The 15,257-nt window shown below is 45.0% G+C and overlaps 1 long non-coding RNA gene and 1 pseudogene across 3 annotated transcripts in view; one reads left to right on the top strand and one right to left on the bottom strand.

Moving 5' to 3' along the window:
• The window catches only part of LOC148006940 (uncharacterized), a 56,653-nt gene extending 41,462 nt beyond the window's left edge, over positions 1-15,191 (bottom strand). Inside the window, exons 1-3 of one of the 3 annotated variants that reach the window (XR_015649196.1) lie at positions 15,045-15,125; positions 8,931-9,123; positions 2,232-2,360 (exon numbers count right to left, since the gene is read on the bottom strand). This is a non-coding gene — a long non-coding RNA (uncharacterized LOC148006940). Of the gene's footprint in view, positions 1-2,231; positions 2,361-8,930; positions 9,124-15,044 lie in introns of all 3 variants that reach the window. The other 2 variants (XR_015649195.1, XR_015649197.1) reach the window with 2 other exon arrangements.
• Srsf3-ps8 (serine and arginine rich splicing factor 3, pseudogene 8) lies at positions 4,057-4,610 on the top strand (annotated as a pseudogene).
• Positions 15,192-15,257: the final 66 nt, after the last annotated feature.

The following is a 15,257-nucleotide window of genomic DNA, read 5'->3' as shown; positions in this document are numbered from 1 at the left end:
AGTGGCACAAACTCAGAATGCCAGCTACACAGCAAAGTGATGCTTCCCTAGCAAGTATGAGGTCCTACATTCAACTGCTAGTACCATACTCCCCCCACCCCACCCCCCGCCATCTATATTTTAGCGTGTGGCAATTTTCACTTAAAATTGTGTCATCTATGGAGGGAAGGAGTTAAAGGCTTGGTCTTGGCCTCCTGATACATTGATTCTCTGCTGTTATTGATGCTATTTAGCCAGGATTTCCTGGAAGTCAATCCGAATTCCAGCTATTGTAAGAGACACCTACGATTGCTACCATCATAATATTACCGCGTGAGTTATTTTTATCAGTATGATTTGGTAGGCACTGGTCCCCTTATCAGTGTGATCCTGTAATAATAGAAAAGAACTGACAGCGTCAATCATAAAGTAGGCATTGATTGATTGAACATCCAGTTGAATTGTTGGTCCTTATCCATCTCTGATTCTGGTTCTAAAAAGGGGAGAATAACAAACATTAAAATATGATGTGAATGTTCGAGACTCCAAAGATTTCAAATTTGAACTGCTTTGGAAACTTTGATAACCTTTTTTCTTTTCCCACAAAATTGTCTCCGGGGTTTCTTTCAGTTATGTGTGTTTACCAGGAGTCATTCCTTTTATTCACAGGAACTTTCAACTGTTCGAATTGCCACAATTTATCTGACCAATGGCTGCCGGGCCTTTGGATTCTTTACTATGTCAGTGACAATGGATGGAGCCGCTACATGCATTTATGTATAGGTTTTGTGGATCATATGTTTTTATTACTATTGGTAAAAACCTGGCAGTGGAACAGCTGTGTGGCACAGCAGGTGCGCATGCCACTTATGAAGTGCAAACCAGTTTTTAAAATTTGCTGGACTAGTTACCTCCCCTTGAGCAGTGTGGTGGAGTTCTACAGGGCATTCGAAATGGTTTCCAACAGGATTAAAAAGAAAGGGGTAAGGTGTTTGCTATAGGAAAAAATAGATGTGAGGCTTAGTTATTCTTGTGGTCGATAGCTACAGCTGATGGTCAGTGTGTTCTCACATAGCCTCTGAGTGACCTTTGTCTCCACTGTGCACTGAAAATGTTGTCACTTAGAGCTGCTGGAAGATGTGGGGCTGGGTCTTCTCAATCTTTGTTGCCTCAGTTCCCAGCAGCATCTAGTCCAAAATGACTCTGAACATGCACTGATGGACTCCACAGCAGGCATCACTAGTGGATGAGGATGGGTAGACTCAACAGCAGGCATCACTAGTGGATGAGGATGGGTGGACCCAACAGCAGGCATCAGTAATGGATGAGGTGCCACCAGAGAGTTCCTTTGCTTCTTGTTTTCTATGGCAAAGGTATCAATGGTAATGCATATTACCCAATAACACAGTAATTGTGGCAAATACTAAGATAATGGTTGTCGGAAGGCTATATTAAGTGGAGTCAGAAGGTTGGTGAGATAGCTCAGTGAGTACACATGCTTGTCAGGCAAGTCTGATGACCTGAGTTTACTCTCTGGGACCCACATAAAAGAGACAAGGAGAAGATTGCCTCCAGGAGTTTTTTCTGACATTCAGAGTGTTCCATAGTATGTGAAAGTGCATGCACATGCAAACACACACACATACACACACACGAAGACACATATAGACACACATATAGACACACAGACACACATATACATATATACACATATAGATACACATAACCATATATAGACATACACAGATACACATAGAGTCACACACACATACATATAGATACACACACACAGACACACACACATATACATAACACAAATCACAGACACACACATATACACATACACATAGATACACATACAGATATACACACATACACAGATACACAGATACACAGACACACACACATATGCACATAAACACACAGACACAAATCATAGACACACACACACATATATACACATACAGATAACCACACATACACAGACACACATATACATATAAATACACACACACACATACACATAGATACACACAGATACACATACATACACATAGACACATAGACACAAATCACATACACATACACATAGATACACACATACACATATATACATACACACATATACAAACACACATAGACACACACACACACACACACACACACACACACAAACACACAGGAATAAGAAAACATTGAAAATCATAAAAGCCAAAGATACCATGGTGAAAAAAAAGTATACACTGGCTAACTTTGATTGTGAACTTCTTTGGAGTTAGAATTTCTCAGGCGACAAATGTCTGCTCTTGTCTTTGAGGTTCCTTCCTGAAAGGGTTAGTTGAGAGGATCCACCGTAGGCATGAGCGGCCTCAGGGCTCACACTGTATAAAAATGGAAGAGTCAATTGAGCACCAGTTTCATCACTCTTCACTTCCTGACTTGTTGGGGTGTGGGGACCCCCAGACATGCCACGCATTCCTACTACTGTACTCTCCAAGCCATGAGGGATTTTACCTCTCAAGACACCAGCCACGAGAAACCCTCCCTCTCACAATGTTTTCGGTTGCAGTAATGAAATTGTAACTAGTACACAGGCAAGAGAGATTATGTCAGACCTACTATATCTGGAGGTTGGGATCAGGTCCTGTGGTTCGTAGATGCTGTCTAATTTTCTCTTTGGATGGAGTATGGCGAACCCCGAAGGTGTTTACTGAAGGTGTGTAACCAGTCCAGCTCTCCCTGCTTCTTTCTGCCAGCCATCTTGATCCTAACCATTCCCTGTTCCTTTTCTTTGTTATGATTTCAATGCTAGAAATGGAACGGCCACCTGAAGAAAGTGTGTGTGTGTGTGTGTGTGTGTGTGTGTGTGTGTGTGTGTGTGTCTCATTTCTGAAGCCATTAGCCACTGGGCTCTCCTATAGATAGACATCTCCATTTAGCAGGCAATACCACATTCTTTCTCCTTCCCTCCCCTCTTCTCCTTTCTCCTCCTTAGTTCCTCTCTGCCTTTCTCCCTTCCTTTCTTCTCTCATCCCCATTTCCACCCCGAGGTCAAATTCAGGTCCTCTTTGAACCCCCACAGATTTCTTGGCTCTAGCACGGCATTTTGTGGCTGCTCGTAGGATGTTTCTGGGGATTCTGTCTGTGCCTGCGCCCGGGAACAGTCCCTTCTCTTCAGGTGTGTACTTTGTTCTTCTTTGAAATGCCTTCCGGGTGCCGCTGCCATCCTCCAAACATCCTCATTCTGCCGACCCCGACTGGATCAGGCCGGAACGTTTATCTGTGGTCTTTTAAAGTAGAAGCGACTCTCATTGGCTACTCTGCACATGATCACAACATAGAACCATAGAAACAAGTGCAGGCCGCCCCAGGAAGGGGTGCTGTGGAACTGGGGGTGGTTCACAACCCAAAAGGAGGCCACAAGATTGCAGGAGAAGGGGAGAGCACTCTAGAGGCTGTAATGGGAGGCTGGGATTTAGCTTCGTGAATCTGGGTAATTTGTTTACACTGAACTGTAGATTCCTCAAACAGCAGTCTGCAGGTTGGTCAACTAACAATTTGTTTTCTATTTTCTGCACCTGCTTCATGTTTCTTTTTTGTCTCCTTTCCTGCCCATTGTTTTGATTCTGAAAATTATCCCCATATCTTCTGTCCATCATCTCTTAAATTATAAATCCCTTTACTAGACACTGGGGCTTATGGTTTGCAACAGCATTTAATGTAGCCCCATAGTCCATTTCTTTCTGGGTGGTGCTGGAATCCTAAGAAGTTATCTCTGAACTCAGCATTGTGCACATAGACACATCTCTAATCTTAGGATTTGGGAAGTAGAGGCAGGTGAATTTCTGTGAGTTCAAGAACAGCCTGATCTACATAGTGAATTACAGGATAGCCAAAAAACATAGTGAGACCCTGGCTTGGAAATAAACAAAAACGAAACCCCCAAACCAAAAACCCTGAACAGCTACCATTTTTTGTGGACGCCGCTGGAGGGAGATCATCTGTTGGAGCAGAGCCAGAGGGCCTGTCCGAGTGTGGGGATTCCGAGCTTCGGCCTTTTGAACCCAGGATCTCAAAATGCATCGAGATTCCTGTCTGTAAGGTTTGTGTAGGCAATCTTGGAAAGAGTGGGAACGAGACTGACCTAGAATGGGCTTTTGGCTGTTATGGACCACTCCGAAGTGTGGCTTTGCTTGTGCTGAATTTGAGGATCCCCGAGATGCTGCTGATGGTGTCTGCGAGCTAGACAGAAGAACACCATGTGGCTGCCGGGTAAGTGGAACTGTCAAATGGTGAAAAAGAAGTCCAAATCGTAGCCTACCTCCCTCTTGGGGTCATCATCTTTGAAATGATCACTACAGGAGAAGGCTCCCATCTCAGCACAGATCTCCAAAAAGAAGCTTCTCCTGAAGCCGGAGCAGGTCACTTTCTAGAGATAGAAGAGAAAGGTCTCTGTTTTGTGAGAGAAATCTCAAGCCCTCTAGATCCTTCTCTAGGTCTCATAGCCGATCTAGGTCAAATGAAAGGCAATAGAAGACCAGTTTGCAAAAGAAGCAGTGTCTAGGAAATAACTTCATTTGACAGGAGTGTGTGCAGGAAATTAAAGTTTTGTGTGAGACTTCATAAGCTTGGTGCATTTTTAAGATGTTTTAGTCTTTCTAATTTGCTTTGTCTCTCAGAACAGTAACACATAAAACATGTAATACTCCATGGTTTCAAGTGGATCGTATGAGACATGTGATAGCAAGAATTGTTAGTTTACTATGTTCTTTTAAGCAAGATTGAATTTGCCTTGAACTTTAGTTTTTCATAGACTGAAATAAAGCTAGGTCCTGTCCAGTTGAAGTGTGATGTCCTAATGACATAGAAATGACCGATGGAAATTGAGTAAAGCTGTAATTCCCGTAGCAGCTGACACAGTTTTCAAAGCGGTCCCTTCCTGGTTGCCGTATGTGGATGTGAATGTTCTTATATCTTTATTTGAAAACCAGATCCCAGTGTCTTATCGGTTTTAGGGTATGTTGTACAGCTGAACTTTTCAGTTACTGTGCAAGATTTTTTTTTTTCATGCTGTCAGTTGTAATATGTTTGTGAGAATCCTTGGGATTAAAGTGTTGGTAACAAAACAAAAACCCCCAAAGCAAAACCAACCAACCAAACAACAATGTTGTTTAATCTCTATTAGAAAATTAAATAAATGTTGTTGTTATTTTAAAAGTATTTTTATATTTACTTGTATAGTACCCATTTTCTTCTTCTTCTTAACTAATAATATCTTAATTAAATTATTACTTTGTTTATATGAAGTATTATGGTTGTTACCAGAAGCCCACGATAGCTACATTGTAACCTTTGGATGCCATGAATGTTTTGGGTGATATGACAGAAGGGAATTAAGATTGTAGAAGGAATTCTGGGGTAGGCCTGGGGAACTCATGAGAGAGGTAGAGGAGAAGCAGTCAATAAAGGCTTGAGAAAGACTCAAGGCAGCGCAGCTGAGGTAGAAGATGGAGCCGGCCTGATCTAGGGAGAGGCTCCAGCTGGACTCCTGAAGGCAGCACAGCCCTGCAGACACCTTGATCTTAGGCCTATGGGACTGTGGGACACACAGCCAATAGTAACACATGCCCGCTGTTTGAAGCTGGGAAGGGGCCTTAGTCTGTTGTAGCAGCAACAGGGAACCCATACAGCCGGGATTTTCCTCCAGATTCATTTTAGTAAGCCCTGGAAGCCCGAGTGTGGCGAGGGTGAGTTTCGTCCGGTCCTCTTCTTTGTCTTCACGAAGCCCTCGCTTTTCCTGCTTGCTGCCCTACAGGCCCTGATTATTACTTACTTCTGCTTGCTCATATTGGGATTAATTTGATTTCTTGTCAAGTTTTTGTAAGATATTTATTCAGTTTCTGATTTGAGAGCATTCTTTTTTCCTAACATAAGCATTTAATGCTATAATTTTTTTTTATAACACACTGATTGCGTTTTGCTATGGGATGTTTTCACGCGCATTCAATGTAAAAGATTTTCTAATTTTCTCAAGATTTTATTTCTGAATCACAGATTATTCAGAAGTATGTTACTTGTTTATAAATACTTGGGTGCTCTCCAGAAATATTTTTGCTATTGACCTCCAGTTTAATTCTCCTTTGTTTTGAGTGTATATATTGTTTAGATTTATTTTCTTCTAAATTTGAGTTGGTGAATTTTTTGTCATTGTTGTTGTTGTCCAGGTGAGGTCTATGTCAGTGGATGTTCTATGAATATCTGCATACATTCTGGTTTACATATATGTTTGTCAGCTTTCTGGCTGGCTTTTGTCTTATGTAATTTGAAGTTTTGCTGCAGGGCACATACATGTTTAGAGTTGGTGGCCTCCTTAGAGGATGAACCCTAATACCACTACACAGAGCTTCTCTTTTCCCTAATGCCACGGAATCAGCCTGAGACAGATGTCCCAGTATTGTTTTTCTCTTGGCCAGTGCTTGCATGGTCTACCTTTTTGTAAAAAGTCTTTTTATCCATCTTTGTCTCCATATCTAAAGGACGTTTCTTATAAACGGCAGTCACCTCTTACCATTCATCTACTTTGCCAATTATTGTCTGTGTTGCTTCTCCCTAGCAGTGAATGAGGGATCTGTGGCCTGTTTCTTCTCCAGCATTTTGTAATATTGTCTGAATTTTCATGCGTACTATTTTGGGGGAGGGGTGTTGATTTCTGGCATTTTTTCTAAGATTTAGTCTTCTTCATAAGCTTATACTCGGGGATGAAATCTATAATCTTTAGGTTTATGTTGTGCTGGGCATAAGCTTAGGAACAGCATCTTCCACTGTCTCTTTAAAAACTGCCTCGGTCAGTCAGCAGAGTCCAAGCATAGAAACAGAACCGCCAGAAGCTGCACTGACCCGGACGTGCACATGAGGCTCAAATTCGTCACAGGCATTTGACTATATAAATCCCTGGGCTGGTTCAGTACTCCAGGAGAGGTTGAATCAACAAGACAGACAGAAGAGAAGAGAAAACCAACACCTGCAGGGATGGGTCAAGTGCTGGCTAGTTTTCTTGTCAAGTTGATACAATCTAGCATCTTCTGGGAGTGGGGGACTGCAGCTGAGAAATGCCTCCACCAGTTTGCCCGCTGGCAAGTATGTGGCGCATTTTCTTGATTAGTAATTGATGTGGAAGGGTCCCACTCACAGTGGGCAGTATCACCCCTCAGCAGGTGGTCCAGGGCTAGCTAAGAAAGCAGGCTGAGCCAGCCATGGGAGCAAACCAGTAAGCATCTTTCCCCTGTGGCTGTTCTTTACCTGCATCACTTCCTGACTCTGGGTTCTTTCAGTGATGGACTATGAACTGGAAATATCAGCCCAAACGAACCCCTTTCTTTCCAAGTTTTCTTTTTTTGCCTCAGGCTGTTTTATCACAGCGGCAGAGGTTAAGCCAGGACAATGACAACCCTTGACGTCCCTTATTGCCTCCAAAGCTTTGTCTTTGGTGGCAGGATCTTACAGCAGAAGCTCACATCCTCCATCATGGAGTTGACAATCCACTTTCCCTAAGGGTTGAAGACGCTAGAATAGGAAAACCAACAGGAGCATGCAGATGCTTTACAGCCAATCACCTGGCGGGGAAATGAATAATTATTCGAGCATCAAGAACATCCCTCGATACTGATCTTCTGAGTGTAGAGAGGACAATGAACAGCACAAGAGCTACTTCTTCCAAATCTAGACATGGGCTAAACATAGCCTGGCTCAGTCTGCACACTACAAACGCACTGGAACGTCTCAGTCTTCTCCTCCGGTGACAAACCTGGGGCCTGTTCTCGATGGCCACTGTTCGTGCTTCATCTCGGACTTTGAATCCCTTTATACTTTCAGATCTCTGGTCTTTGGGTTTTCCGGATATTTTCTTATCAACTATTTTCCACTTTGCTAAATCTCTCTTTAACCCCTTGAGTCCGCCATTAAGCCTGTCTGTCAAGTCTTGAATTGTAATGACTTCTCTGTGAAAGATTCTTTATTCCTTTTGCAGTTTCTCGTTCTCTGCTGAAATTGTCTATATTTGCATTTATTTCCCTGAACATATCAATCATAGTTACTTCCATATCCATGTCGCATGATTTTAACATCTTGACTTCTTTGTTTTCCTCCCATCCTTGTCTTTTTATTGGTTGATTTGCCTTGTTATTTCTTTTAATTTTTTAATTGATTGTTTATGAATTTCACATCATGTACCCCAATCCCACTTATCTCCCTTTGAATCCACCCTCCCTGCCTTTGCAACTGTCCCCCCAAGAGCAAACAATAAAAACAAACAAAAACTTATTCTGTAAGTATGTACACTATACCACTAAGCATACTACGCTAGACTACACTACACTACACTGTACTACACTGTACTATAGCTACTAAGTAGGTAGAGAGATGTAGGCCGTATCACTATAGAATATTGTGAGCATCTAAAGAAGGGGCATTAACTCTTCCTGTTGACAAATGTCCTTTTCCATTCCTGCTTCCATGACTACTAATTCATGATCCCCTAATGGCTTTAGCCCCTGGAATAAGCAATTGGGAATCCCAGGACTAAGCATGGCATGGGGTTCCCTGGTAAGGTGCAGCTGGAAGTCTGAGGTCTGAATGGATAACCCTGGTCCCAAAAGTAACATGTGTATCAGATCTGTCTTGGTTTGCAACACCAGTGAATTTGGGTACAAATTAGCCCAGAGATCGGGAACTCTGGATTGGGTCAGCATGCATGAGTCGCCATGGCCCTGAAGAGTCAGCCAGCAGAACTGGAAAGAAGACTCATCCTCCACTCTACCATTATTGCTGTCTAGTACTTTCTGGGTGTCCCCCAAGGCCATCAACAACAGGTCACAGCCAGGCCTGCGACACGAGGAAGGGCCACTCTGGGATTTCATTTTCTACACTGAATTGCTATGCACATGTACACAAACCTTTTATGTCTTCGTTTCTCTACCCGTGCAGTATCACATCAGCTGACTTTTCGAGTTTTATGATAGCCGTGGCTCCACTCATTAGTTTATTTCATTGGTCAGTCACCTCCTTCCTGCCGTCGCCTTTCTTGGGATGGTCCCCTGATCACTTCTTATTAAACCCTACAAGGTCAGGGCTGCTGTTGTCCTGTTTCTGGAGGAAATGAAACGAGCCAAAGGTTTAGAATGGGGACAGTGGAGAGGGCACAGCTGGAAGAAGCTTGCCACACAGCATGAAGACCTGAGCTTGGGTTTGCCCATGGGAAAATAGCCATGTGTCTGTGACTCCATCTTGGCCAGGTAGAGACAAGGGGATCCCTCAGGGGCTTCCTTGTCAAAGGGTCTGGCTGAGTTGGTGAGCTCCAGGTGCAGTGAGAGACTCTGTCTCACAATAATAAAGAAGGTGGGGAGTGACTGGATGAATGAAGGTTCTTGGTGTTGCCCTCTGGTCTCTAAGTGTATACATCCATAGCCACACACACACACATGAACCTGTACGCACTAACATGTATATCTGCATATCACACACACTACACACACACACACACACACACACACACACACACACGGAGAGAGAGAGAGAGAGAGAGAGAGAGAGAGAGAGAGAGAGAGAGAGAAGTTCAGAATGAATTGTTCAAGGTACTACAGAAAATGATGAGATCCTAGTACCAATCCTACTCAGTGTATTCTTCAGTGCTACATAGCAAACCCAGGACCTGGCAAATGGTAGTTAGGTGCTAACTGATTCTGCTGGGGACATTACAACATCATGCATGCAGGACTAGTTAGATGCATCATTACAGGGCCTCACCTGCATACACACACACGTGTGTGTGTGTGTGTGTGTATGTGTGTGCATGTGTATGTATATGTGTGTATGTGTATATGTGTGTATATGTGTGTGTATGTATGTGTGTGTATGTGTGTATGTGTATGTGTGTATGTATATATGTGTGTGTATGTGTGTGTATGTGTATGTGTGTATATGTGTATATGTATATATGTGTGTGTATGTGTGTGTATATGTGTGTGTATGTGTGTGTATGTGTATGTGTGTGTATATGTGTGTGTATGTATATGTGTGTGTATATGTGTGTGTATGTATATATGTATGTGTATGTGTGTGTATGTGTGTGTGTGTGTGCACACTCAGGCACATACTTTAGCATGTGTGTGGGTGTCAGAGGATAGTCTGGATAATCTCAGGTGTGATCCTTACCTTCCTCTTTATCGTTACAGGATTCCTCCCACCTCTCCCTTCTGTCTCACCATAGTAACACTGGGATAACGCACAGCATTTCCACACTTAGCTTTTCATGGGTTCTGGGGATTTGAACTTAAGTCCCCATGTTTGCACACCAAGCACCTTATCTGTTGAGCCAAACCACAGCTGGCTGATGGGAAAAAAACAAATGAACAAAAGAAAGACAACCCCCCCCCCCCCAAAAAAAAAAAAAACCCAAACCGAAGAGTGGATGAAAGAGTACAGGAAACGCTGTGCCCTGCAAGGACGGCGGGGAAGCTTGGTCTCCCGCTTGAGCTCCTCAGTGCTTTATGTGGGACCACAAGAGTCAGGAGTGCAGGGCTCCCTTGGGGGGCAGTTGACTCTGGCTGCTTGCCTGCTGTGTACCCCGCTTTCTCCCACTGAGCAGGTTTTATGGAGGCCAGGCTGAGCTCCCCAGGGAGCAAGACACTTCTCCTTGGCTCCAATCTTAAATTACAGCTCTCTGTGGGGAATAGCACCATGGAATCAGTGTGCAGACTAAACCCGAGTGTCACCAAGCAAATATTTCACATTTCATGTTAAATCATATCCTAAAACAAGTGTGAAGAACTGGGATTAAGTGAGAAATATACATTTAAGGGGCTGAGACGGCTTAGAATGAGGGTGAAGTCCAGCCATACTATCCCGGTCCCTTCTTGGGGAGTCTGGGAACCCCGTTCCCTGTGCTGAATGTCCAGAGATGCACGAGGAGCAAGAGGTGTTGAGGCAGGATAGGGTGTGCTGTCGGGATGACAGCTGCTAGACACAGTGGCTGACAGACTCAGAAATGTACGTGCGGTTTGGGTTTGAGGAAAGAGATTTCTCTTATTATGCATACCCACAGCTAAAGGAGGGCGGGGCGAGGAGAGTAGGGCAAGGAGAGCTTGTGGGTAGGCGGGTAAGGAGGACAGAGTGCATGTTGCAAGGGGAGCAGAGAGCAGGGCAGGGAAAACAAGCAGAGTGGAAGTGTCTCTAGGACACCCCGGCATCCTTGCAGAATGACTCCGTGCTGAGCAAGCAGGCCACTTTCTTTAAACAGTTCCTTCACGGGACTCTCTGCTCGCCAGCAGCTTATGCAGCCTCACCGAGTGGTGTGGGGAAGACACCCGCCCGGCTGGCTTTTATTCTGGTTTAGTAGTGGAGTGTGTCATGGAGCTTGCTGTGCACAGTGGAAAGGCAGGACCCTAGTGTGTCCCCGCCGCCATCCCCTTGCTCTGTGAGTTGGAGCTCCACAGGATCTGGGAGGCAGGCTATGGGTGCCAGCCAGGAGAGCTAGCTCAGCGGCAGGGCGGGGATACATGACACCTAGCCTTCGAGCCCAGCCCCCGGGGACAGAAGCAGGTGGCAGCTGAGGCCAGCCTTGCAAGAGGATCCACAGGGCTCTAGGGCTGTGCTAAAAGGAGGCAGCTTATTTTTAGTTGTTGGTTCCTCCCTATTAATATTGCTTAAGTGTCGGCTTATTTATCTAAGGGACCATGGAGCTTAAAAACTTAAAAAAAAATAATAAAATAAAAAAATGTAAATTTGCAGCAAACACTGTAAGAATAACTTTGTGAAAACGATGATTTTTCCCCCTTCCTCCTCCTCCTCTTCCTCTTCTCGTTATTTTTTAAAAACAGGGTTGTGTGTATTTTTTTTAAATGTCCCAGGCTGGCCATGAACTCATTTTTCCGCTAAGAAAATCGTCCTATCCTTCTGCCCCCTTGAGGGCACACCACCATGCCTTGTTTTATGGAATGCCTGGGCTAGAACACAGGGCATCTGCATGCTAGGAAAACACTCCAGCAACTGAGCTCCCTTCCAGCCAATCATTAGCTCCCTTCCAGCCAATCATTAGCTCCCTTCCAGCCAATCATTAGCTACCTTCCAATCATTTAATCACCATTTCTCTTTGGGATTCCCTGTATGTTATACATGCCCAACTACTGTACCATCCCAACAGTATGATCCCGATGTGTGGACAGTTACCCCGGCAACATCAGGTTGTTTTTTCTTGTCACTCATTCAGAGTCTGCGTGGATGGGAGGGAGCAGACACTGTTGTGAACTGTAGGAGCTGATCAGGCAGCTTCTGCTCAGGAACAGACACTTGGCACTATCACAGAAACTTCAGAGCATTCTGGAGTCCAGCAGACTGAGGTCAAGGTGTTGGCAGGGTTGCTTTTAGTCCTTCACTTGTATATAGATTGTGTCCTCACAGGGCTTCCTCTGTGTGTGTGTCTGTGCCACGACCTCTTTATAACAGCTTTGGCCATACCGGATTAGAGCCCATCCTGGGGGCCCCATCTTAATTTCCTTATAAAAAAAACTTTCTCTCGTTAAGAGGATACATTCCAAAGTATCATTGATTATGACTTCCAGCAAGAACATGTGGAAGGCTAGTGGATGTAGGATGGGGTGGAGACATGACTTAGCCTGTGACACTAGTAAAACGAAACGACCCAACTGGCAAGGGGAGGAGAAGACAGTTGAGCCATCTCTCCAACCTCCAGCTTCGTTCTTGAAGATGTGTGCCACCCTGGTGGTGCAGGCTGCATACCAGCTTGTTGGTACCCTCTGTGCCATGATGTTCCTTGTTGGACATTCATCCTGAGGCTTCTCTTCTCCTGACCTCTGACCCACTTCACCTTCACTGACCAACACTGGCCTCTTACATAGACTCCCAGAAAAGGAGGTGTGTGTGTGTGTGTGTGTGTGTGTGTGTGTGTGTAGAGGCCAGACAACAATGTTGGGTCTAATTCCTCAGGTGACATCTACTTTATTTATTTCTGAGACAAAAATCTCTCATTGGTCTGGAACTCAGTGAGTGGGCTAGCCTGGGTTGCCAACAAGCCCCAGGGCTCCACTTCTCTCCGCCTCCCCAGGGTTGAGGTTAAGACTACACACTGTTTCAACACCTAGCTTTTTTATGAGTTCTGGGGGCACTGAACTCAGGTCTTGCTGCTACAGTAAAACATGTGACCGAGATGTCATTGTGGCCTGAAAAATGGTCCTGTTGGTGAGGAAATTCCAGTTCAAGTTGTAATCCTTTCAGTTCAAGGCCCAGACCAAAGTAGACTGTCCCTCCTTCATACCTTTGTGCCATTTGTGCCTTGGAAGGCGTCTTAGTTAGGGTTTACTGCTGTGAACAGACACCATGACCAAGGCAACTCTTATAAGGACAACATTTAATTGGGGCTGGCTTACAGCTTCAGAGGTTCAGTCCATTATCATCAAGGTGGGAGCATGGCAGCATCCAGGCAGGCATGGTGCAGGAGGAGCTGAGAGTTCTACATCTTCATTTGAACAGAATACTCCCTTCCAGGCAGCTAGGATGAGAGTTTTATAGCCCACACCCACTGTGACACACACCTCCTCCAACAGGGCCACACCTTCTAATAGTGCCACTCCCTGTGCTGAGTCTACACAAACCATCACAGAAGGGCCTGTAGGGATGAAGCTCAAGGGTACCAAGAGCCCCTCCTGGGGCGAGAAGCCCCCTCCCCCTGGGACTTGTGTCATGCTTTGATCTCATCCTGCAGGGCAGATGAACTTTATCTTGACCCAAATGGAAATGAGAGTCCCATTTTCTCTCCGTGCTCCCAGATCTACTGAAGAAAGCTGACGTGTGGCATCTAAAAGAGGGGAGGCACTGGTCTGTGGTGTCCGGGATGGCTGTTGCTGGGTGGAAAAGGTGCACATTCCCAGTGAGAGGCAGCGCTGGGTAGGGGGCGTGGTTATGGAATGTGGGGAGACAGATGATCTCTGACCCTTTCAGGGCTTTCCTTGTAGCCAACATGAAATCCCCAAGACACTATTTCTTCTCTTCATTTTTTTGCTTTGCAAGGGGAAATGCTTTGCAAATCAGAAGGCCAAGGCTCTTCCACGTGGAGAACCCTTTGGAACGGGACAGAAGTCCACTTTGTGCAGTAAATCAGTCCTTCTGACGATCTGTGATCCCAACAAGCCTCTGGACGTTCTGGTGTCCCATGGGCTCTGAGACAGACCTCTTACCACAGGAATATGGAGTGGTTTAACCTCTCTCCAGAGGCGGAGGTGGCTGATGTAGAAGAGAGGTGTCTACACAACTATACCTGGTTACTGTCTTCGTCTTCAATGGAATGAAAGCATTTCATCAGGGAGCTCAGCACATTACCAGCTGAACAATTAACAGTTGCTCTGTTTCATAACCCTCTCTTGAGGTGGTTAGTCTTTTCCCCATGGCTCACCAAGGGCACTGAAGACCTACTATGAGTCAGAATATTTGCTAGCTCTTGGACCCAAGGATTACCAAGCATTCTTTGAGACTTTCAGAATGCATCGGCAGCCGGGGATAGGCATTAGATAAGAACAACAACAACAACAACAACAACAAAAAACATTAAAATCAACCAACCAACCACCATCACCAACAAAACAAACAAAAAACAAACGACTCCCTCCCGCCCCACCTCAAGTATGACGTACATTGTAATGACCAAGAGAATTACAAACTACAAACCCAGTGTACCCTACAGAGGTAAGGGCGGGTGCCAGGTCGGCTAAGGGGTCAGGGGCTCTTTGCTTATCGGAGCTGCTCTTAAGCCGAAGTCTAACGGGGTCACTGACATAACAGAAGCGGGCAGTTGAAGAGCCGAAAAGATCCCTGGTGTAGCGAAGCAAGGCTATTTTAAGGAACCGAAAGTAGGCTTGGGTATCAGCGTGCTATGGAATTTGGATTTTGCTCTACAAGTAACAAGCAGCCCCATGAGACAGCACTCAAACTAGGCAACGCCGCGCAACAAACATGAGGGGAAAAAATCTCGGGCTCCCACGGACAGTGACTGTTTTTACCTCTTGTCACAGTTTCCCCCTGGGTCATCTGCAGCCATGGGCCTTAGGGCTTTCCTGTGGGACTTAGCTGAAGACGCCCCTCAAATCTGGGTCATGCTTCTCTCATGTCAGAGGCAGAAGAACCCCAGGTGAGCCTGGGTGCATTTTGATCACAGCCACAGGTCCAAGGCCAGGCCTCAGTGAGGGGAGAACAGGGTCATAATGAGCTTGAGT

This window comes from Rattus norvegicus, chromosome 1 (genome assembly GCF_021556685.1).
Source record: "Rattus norvegicus strain SHRSP/BbbUtx chromosome 1, alternate assembly SHRSP_T2T, whole genome shotgun sequence".
Classification (NCBI taxonomy): Eukaryota; Metazoa; Chordata; class Mammalia; order Rodentia; family Muridae; genus Rattus; species Rattus norvegicus.
This window is presented reverse-complemented; position numbering and strand designations above follow the sequence as displayed.